General features: G+C 47.2%; 1 protein-coding gene across 2 annotated transcripts in view; it reads right to left on the bottom strand.

Moving 5' to 3' along the window:
* Positions 1-6,342: 6,342 nt before the first annotated feature.
* The window catches only part of LOC147701851 (CD209 antigen-like protein C), a 200,784-nt gene continuing 199,452 nt past the window's right edge, over positions 6,343-7,674 (bottom strand). The window contains exon 7 of one of the 2 annotated variants that reach the window (XR_015297480.1): positions 6,343-6,404. The gene's annotated coding sequence lies outside the window, so the exon portion shown is untranslated. The remainder of the gene's footprint in view (positions 6,405-7,674) is intronic. The other variant, XR_015297481.1, reaches the window with a different exon arrangement.

The raw sequence follows: 7,674 nt of genomic DNA, 5'->3' as shown, positions 1-7,674 counted from the left end.
GGAGATTAAGCAAGCTATTGCCCAGAGTCGCAGAGTGTGAACCCGTGAGTTGAGTAGGCACCGGGGTGAGAATTATCGAGTCCGTGGAATTATTGAGTCCAACCCCCGTCGGGGCGGGGAATTGAACCCTGGTCCAGGGCCGATCTCAGCTACCGGGTCTGCCGCCTCTAACCCCTGAGCCACACTTCTCACACTTATGCTTGGTATGCACACACCGCTTGTTATACGTGCAGTGCTGTGTGTATGTTGCATTGTCATTGCCTGTTGTGCATCCCCTGATGTCCTGCAGTGTTTGCTCTGTCCTTTTGCCTGTGCATCTGTTGTTTGTTTGATGTGACTGTGTAGTTCTGGGTTATTGCACTTCTTGTGTGTGTTGTGGTATGTTATCTGTGCATTGTTCCTGAGTGGTTAGGTTGTGCACTCCTGTTGTGTGGGGCTTCCATTGCCTTTCCACAGTTTGGCTGCACAGAGCATGTGTGTTTCTGCCTTGGTTATGTGTGTGTTTATGTTAGGTCTGTATTTTTTATGAAGATATTTGTTCTGGCATACCTGTGTGTGATGTTGGTGGCTACACCCAGGGTGTGTGTTTGTTTGTGGGTGTATGGACTGGCAAGTATTGCCAGCCTTCAATGTGTTTGGCACTGGTGTTGTGTGCTGCAGGTGTGAGTAGTTTTGTCATGAATGAGTAGTGCCTATGACTGTTGTTTTAGGATGGCCATTTGGAGCATGAAATACAGCTTCGTAGGCTCACATTAGGAAATGTCTGAAGCTAGTCTAGCTTCCGGGAAACCAAATCCTTTGGGTTCCGGGGGGAGTATGGTTGCAAAGTATTGTACATTTTTGCCTAAGATTTGGATAGATTTATGTCTATTTCCAGGATTCACAACATCCAAAAGAGCACAAGTCAAAAATCTATGCAACACATAGATTCCAAGGTGAACATCTGCTCACCCACCCTTACTACTTTGAATTATTTGTAGCACATCCAGTCCTAAGTAGTAAATATTGCAGAAATATGCATTTTGGGGAGAGGAGGCGCAGCACAGAACACTGACACCAGCTTTGTGTGGAAAAGGATGGTTTATTGAAACAGGTGCTCATCACAATTCAATCAATCAATCAATCAATCAAAGACATTTATAGAGCGCACTACTTACCCGGAGGGTCTCAAGGCGCTTGGGGGGGGGGGGGGGGGGGGGTTGCTACTGCTTGAACAGCCAGGTCTTGAGCTTCTTCCTGAAGGAGAGGTGGTCTTGGGTCAGGCGCAGGTCGGGAGGGAGGGAGTTCCAGGTCTTGGCGGCCAGGTAGGAGAAGGACCTTCCTCCTGTTGTCGTTCTTCGGATGCGGGGGACGGCGGCGAGGGCGTGACTGGCTGATCGGAGATGGCGTTTGGGAGCGTAGAAGTTGATGCGGTTGTTGAGGTAGCTCGGGCCTTGATCGTGTAGGGCTTTGTGTGCGTGGGTGAGGAGACGGAAGGTGATTCTTTTGTTGACGGGGAGCCAGTGCAGGTCTCTCAGATGTCCGGAGATGTGGCTGTGTCGTGGGATGTCGAGGATGAGTCTGCCTGAGGCGTTCTGGATCCGCTGGAGTCTCTTCTGGAGCTTGGCGGTGGTTAAAAACCCTGGGCCTTACAACTTACAAAACTGAACCTCACTATACAAAAATGTTCGTCTATGTCAAACTACCCCCACCCATAAATGTTCCCTCCCTCCCTACAACTTAAACCTGCAAGCCTCTTACTTCTTGGGGGCTGAACTTCAGCAATTGAGACCTTTAACCTCCCAACCAGTTTACCTACAGCTTTTAAACTCTACATAACTTAACTTCATAATGAACTTATCTTACTGCCTTGTACAGGTGTGAGCTAGACCCACTTTCTCCTTGGGCCTGGATTAATGCCGTCAGTAACAATGAAAGAGGCTAAAACTCATGATAACTTCTCTGCTAACCGCCTACGCATCTGAGTCAAAGCGACGACAATCATACATGCTACCCCTTACCTGTACACCTGTTCCCACTACTGTTTGCCTAAGAGGTATCAGTAACCCTAGAATTGAACCCCACAATGTGCCCCAGAAAAAGGACAGGGCGGGTTGGGCACATTTTCCCTATTTGTCACCAGCCACCGTGTCACCTACAACTGAATGGTGGCTGGTGAACGTTTATCATTTTTCATGGCTTTCTTCACATGGAAAACACCTTTCCACGTGGAAACAGGCCTTCAATTAGCTCACAAAAATATGGTGGTGTTTGGCACACCCATTCTCACACTTATTCTAACCTCTTACATGGGCAAAGTTAGGTGCCAAATAGGGTGTTAAAGTTGTTAAATATTTGTATGATTACCTAGTGAAGTAGGATATCATATTTTTTTAAAATATTCTCAAATTCATTGGATTTTCTATACATGGAAAATACAGGAAATACTGATTTTGTAAATGCGAATTTGGAAATGTTGACTTTCGGAACACAAAGTCAGTGGCTACAGAACCGAAAGGGGATGCAGTCTGCGATGAGGCCTGTACAATGATATCAAATCGGCTCAGATCCACATGTGTGACCTACTCGACCGCAGGGTAGGCCGAAGGCAGTAGTCAGCAAGGGACCACAGCCATGTGTCATTGGCTTGCGAAGCACAGAGTTAGTGGAACCAGAGTAGTTGTTGGTAGTGTTTGATCACCTCCGTAACGATGAACCTTTTCTCCTCCGGACTGAAGAGCATCTTCCTCTTACTCCTCTTCTTGTGTACAATGATATGTATTCTGCCATAGAAAAATCAAGACTCAGTTCCAAATGTGGGACCGACTGGACCGCAGTGGATGACGGAGGCAGCGGTGGAGTACACCAACGGGAAAGGAGTACTGCTGGCCTGTGTCTCGGAGGCTGTGATGGTCTGAAGAGACTGCCAAGGTCGCGGGCCTCAGGCTTGTAGCTTGTACCGGTATGCGGTGGGCTCTTTTTGACACAGGCACACAGGATCACAGGCAACACCGTTCACGGAGTCGGCCTCCTGGCAGGGTGAGAGGCGCTGTCATAACAGACACGTTGGCCATTCCGGGAGAGAACCAAGAGAACCACGCCCAGTGCTATGTGCTTTTTATTCACACCCCTACGCTAGCCAGGTGTATGCCAGACCAGCCCACTCCGCTCACACTAACAGGGGGGGACATGACAAGCTACATTTCTGCAATTTTTCCCACTGGCTGAGGTAACATGGTTGCATCCACTGTCCACTACAATCCAAACACCAGCAGTGCATGTCAACAAGGATATGCCTATGGTCTGCATACTGCAGTCTGTCTCGGACATCCACGCCACACTTAGCATTGTGTACATGCCTGTTTGTGAGCCACTTGCCTCCTTCACACATGCCTGGCTCCCACCTTTCCCCACAGTCTGCTATTATGTGGCTGAGGTGCCCTCATCCTCCTAGACCTCTTGGCCGCATTCAACACCTCATGCCACCCCACTCTCATACACATCCACAACGCAGGGATCTGCAACAAACCCCTGGACTGGATCACCTCCTTACTCACCAACAGAACCCAGAGAGTCCACCTCCCTCCAGCCCGACCCTTTTCAACATCTACAAGAGTGCTTGCCATTATCGTCCAATGGTACAACCTTAATATTGTCTCATAAGCCGACGACACCCAGCTGAGCCTCTCACTCACCAAGGACCCCGTCACTGCCAAAACCAACTTTCACAAAAAAATGAAGGCCGTCGCCGAATGGATGAAGAACAATCGCCTGAAACTGAACTCAGACAAGACAGAGGTCCTCATCCTCGGCCCCACCCCCTCTGCCTGTGACAACTGGTGGCCGGCCTTGCTGGAAGCTGCGCCGACACCCACCGACCACGCACGCACCCTTGGGGTCATCCTGGACTCTGCCCTGTCTATGACCCAGCAAGTCAACTCCGCCTCCTGGTCCTGCTTTCACACCCTTCGCATGCTTCGCAAGTTCTACAGATGGATCCCCACCAGAACCAGAAGGACGGTCACCTAGGCCCTCATCACCAGTAGACTGGACTACGGCAACGCCCTCTACACAGGAACCACAGCCAAACTCCAGAACGCCTCCGCACACCTCATCCTCGATATCCCCCGCCACAGCCACATCACTGCCCACCTGAGAGAACCGCCCTGGTTCCCCGTCAACAAAAGGATCACCTTCAAGCTCCTCACCTATGCTCACAAAGCACTCCACAACGACGGACCTACATACCTCAACAAACGACTCACCTTCTACACTCCCAACAGCCAGCTTTGCTGGGCTTACCAAGCCCACCCCACCGTCCCACACATACACCGAACGACCACCGGTGGCAGATCCTTCTCCCACCACACCGCCAAGACATGGAACACCTTCCCCATCCACCTGCGGCAGACCCAGGACCTGCTGACCTTCAGGAGACTCCTCAAGACCTGGCTATTCGAGCAGTAGCAGCTCCCACCCCCCCCCCACCCGGTGCCTTGAGACCCTTGCGGGTGAGCAGTGCACTCTACAAATGACTGATTGATTGATTGATGCAGTTGATGGCTTTTGTACATGGCTAGCCCACAATACCACAGTAAGTTGTGCTGCTGTATCTGGTAGGTGGGCATGTTGCTTGGCATGTTGTATGTGAGTTTGTTACGTGTGTATTGCCAGAGTTGTGACTTGCATGATTGTGGAGTTGAGGTGTTTGGTGTGTTCATTTGGTACATAGGTGCCATCCTGGAAGGGCTGGTTTATGATGGACTGTCGGAAGATGTAGAAATCATGCGCACTGTCTGGGTAGTTGGCGACGACATTGGTGAAGAGTCATTGGTGGTCCACTATTGCCTGCACATTGATGGAATGCATGTGCTTTCATTAGCGGTAATTGTGTGTAGTGTTGGCAGGGGGCACAAGTAGGACATATGTGCTGTCAATTGCCCCCAACAAGTGCGGGAAGCCAGATATACCGTAGAAGTCTTACTTGGTCTCCAGCAGTTCCTGAGCAGTGTGGGGGAAGGGAAGGTGCTGGGGTACCAAGCTGATGATGGCGTCCAAGACAGTTGAGATGAACTTTGATAGGGCTGACTGTGAGACTCCTGCGACTCTGGCAGTTGTTGGTTGGAAAGTACCAGAGGCCAACAGGTGCAGCACAGCCAGCAGCTTTGTCTGCGGAGGGATGCTGTTTGTCCGCTGTGTGGGTACCGTCAGCCTGTGGGCAATGATGTTCAAGATGTGGAGGATGGTTGTTCTTTTGAGCCTGTAGTGGGCAATGACATCCTCTGGTGTTAGGTCTGTGAGACTTGTGTGTTTTCTGAAGGTCTGCTGTCTTTGTCCACGCTGCCTCTGTGGTAGTCCGGGGGGTGGTGGCAGGCCTAGGGGTTGTGGCCGGGGGTGTTGTTGCCCTTTTGGGTCACCGAGCTGCATGATCAGTAGCTCAATGGCATTTGCTGTTCTTCAGGTGTGGCTCTGGGCTGGGCTCCCTTTTATGGTGCAGGCTGTCGTCCGACTTTACAACAGGTAAGAGCAGGTGTTAAATCCCTGCTGCTAACATGCCTTGTTTTGTGATCTTATCGTCAATCTGGCTGGTTGTTGAGAATGTTGCGAAGTGGTGTTTTTGCAGCTTTTTGAACTGGAACGCCTACTCTGCATCTCTGCATTAGTTGCGGGGTCATCTGTGGCGATGTTTTTTGCAGCTGCTATCGCAGTTAAACTGGTGATATTGGCTGTTAGCTCCAACTTATGAATAAGGTGATATATTTATTGCCACTTTGGCTGTGATAAAGTGCTTCTAACTCAGCGATAAGTCCTTGAGACTATGCCCCTGAATTTTTTTGTCCTATAGGTGACAGCCAGCCCATCTCTCTAACGCCAGGACGTTTTATAATAATAAGGCATAATTTCTAGTGAAACATCAGAGGTTGAGAAGGAAAAAAGTTCATCCAGCTTTCTTAGATGTGTGAAATCAAGGGAACCCTCAGAACAGTTGGTGTAGACAGCTCGTGGGTACATTCACTGACACTGGGATACCTCATTTAAGAGCAAAAACTAAGAAGCAACTTTGAAAACGTTTAAGAGTTAAATATATAATTAAGAAGTATAATTTTAAGTATATCATTTTTTTAATTTTTAGTTTGTGCACAAAGGTATATGAACAATGCAAGGAGAGCATAATGGCAGTTCCCATTCACTGTTAAGATTAAGCATGCATGTCATACATTTTGTCATTCTGCCCTCTGTACCACATAATATTGTCAATTTAAAAACAAAAGTAATAAAATATGACGCAAACGAGCAATGATACATTGAGTGCAAATAAGCCTCAATCTGCACACAAAATTAAACTCAAAGTAAAGAAGACATTTATAAGAAAAGCTGCCATTGTTATTTATTGGGTTTGGTGCCTTGTTTGTGATATGGACAATCTCAATCTAATACATCATTATTAATATATATTTTCCTTGTCAGAAAAACTTTACAAAGTCCATCTGAACAGAGTAACAGGTTGGCTTAGAGCACACCTTTAAGATTATAAAATGGAGGCTATTTACTTGCAGATGCTGAACCTCTCTCGCCAACAGCCCCTGTCATTCTAGCCTGCTAAGTTCATTTCCACACAGTCTTCATTTCCGAACATGTTTTCTGGTTGGTCATTCTGCCAAAAACTTAAAAAGAAAATTACTATTTAACAGAAAAAACATTGATTGTCATGCACATTTTGCTTATGGACACCACAGCACTTATCTTGAGACAATGGATCAGACCATGCATGCCATTGGCACCCATCAATGTGGTTGACAGCATTATGATATTGAACAATGTGACCATCCATCATAAAAGTAGTGCCCTTTGGTGCCAGGAGTAATGGCCAACTTTCGCAAACTGTTACCTTTGGTGAAGTAAGAGTAATTTTATTTGCACAAATAATTAAAATCATTGCAATATACACACTCGGTATTGACCGTTAAAAAAAAGAGAATATTCAAGTCTATTATAAAGACAGTCAGTTTGTTGGTTAAAAAAGGAGAGAAGTGTCACTTAAAGGGAATAGAGCTCAGACTTGGTCAGATGGTAAGATCAAGGAGTTAATTTCTGTAATAAACTTTACAAAACGTGTCGCCATCTGAGGTGAGTCTCCCCTCATGCATGCATCGAGTGCTTCTTGGCATGTCCTGATATTAAGAAAAAGCCAAATTTGGCGCAGCCAGAAAATTCTTTGGGCTCGTAGGCATTGGAAATGCACAAAATGTAGATGAGATTTTCCTCTTCCTGATTACAAAAGCGGCATTGGGAAGAAGCTTCTTTCTTGTATCCTTGGCCAAACTTATATGCCTTCAGCGGAATTAAGCCAAAGCGGAGTCTCATTAATTGAAGTTTTGCATGAGGTTTCATGGAGAATACAAGGTAGAGCGGTAAAGTTTTCGGGGCATATAGTTTGGATGCCCAGGATCCATGGCGGTACCTGTTGCGTGTCGAGGTCATTTGATATGATTTTTGCTTGCTTGGTTAAAAGCTTTGATTTTGCCTCGATGGGCAACGGAGTTGACTATATGTCCTTTGCTTTGAGGGATTTGAGGCAGAATGTCAAATATTTATTCCACAATGTTTTGGGGTTGCTGAGCAATGACCATATGCAGCTCTTTAAAGTGTGAGGGCCTGCTTGTTTTGTTTTTAAGCAGTAGGTGATGTATCTTG

Source organism: Lissotriton vulgaris, chromosome 7 (assembly GCF_964263255.1).
Source record: "Lissotriton vulgaris chromosome 7, aLisVul1.2, whole genome shotgun sequence".
NCBI classification, from domain to species: Eukaryota; Metazoa; Chordata; class Amphibia; order Caudata; family Salamandridae; genus Lissotriton; species Lissotriton vulgaris.
The sequence above is the reverse complement of the archived record's forward strand: the minus strand, read 5'-3'. Positions and strand labels throughout refer to the sequence as shown.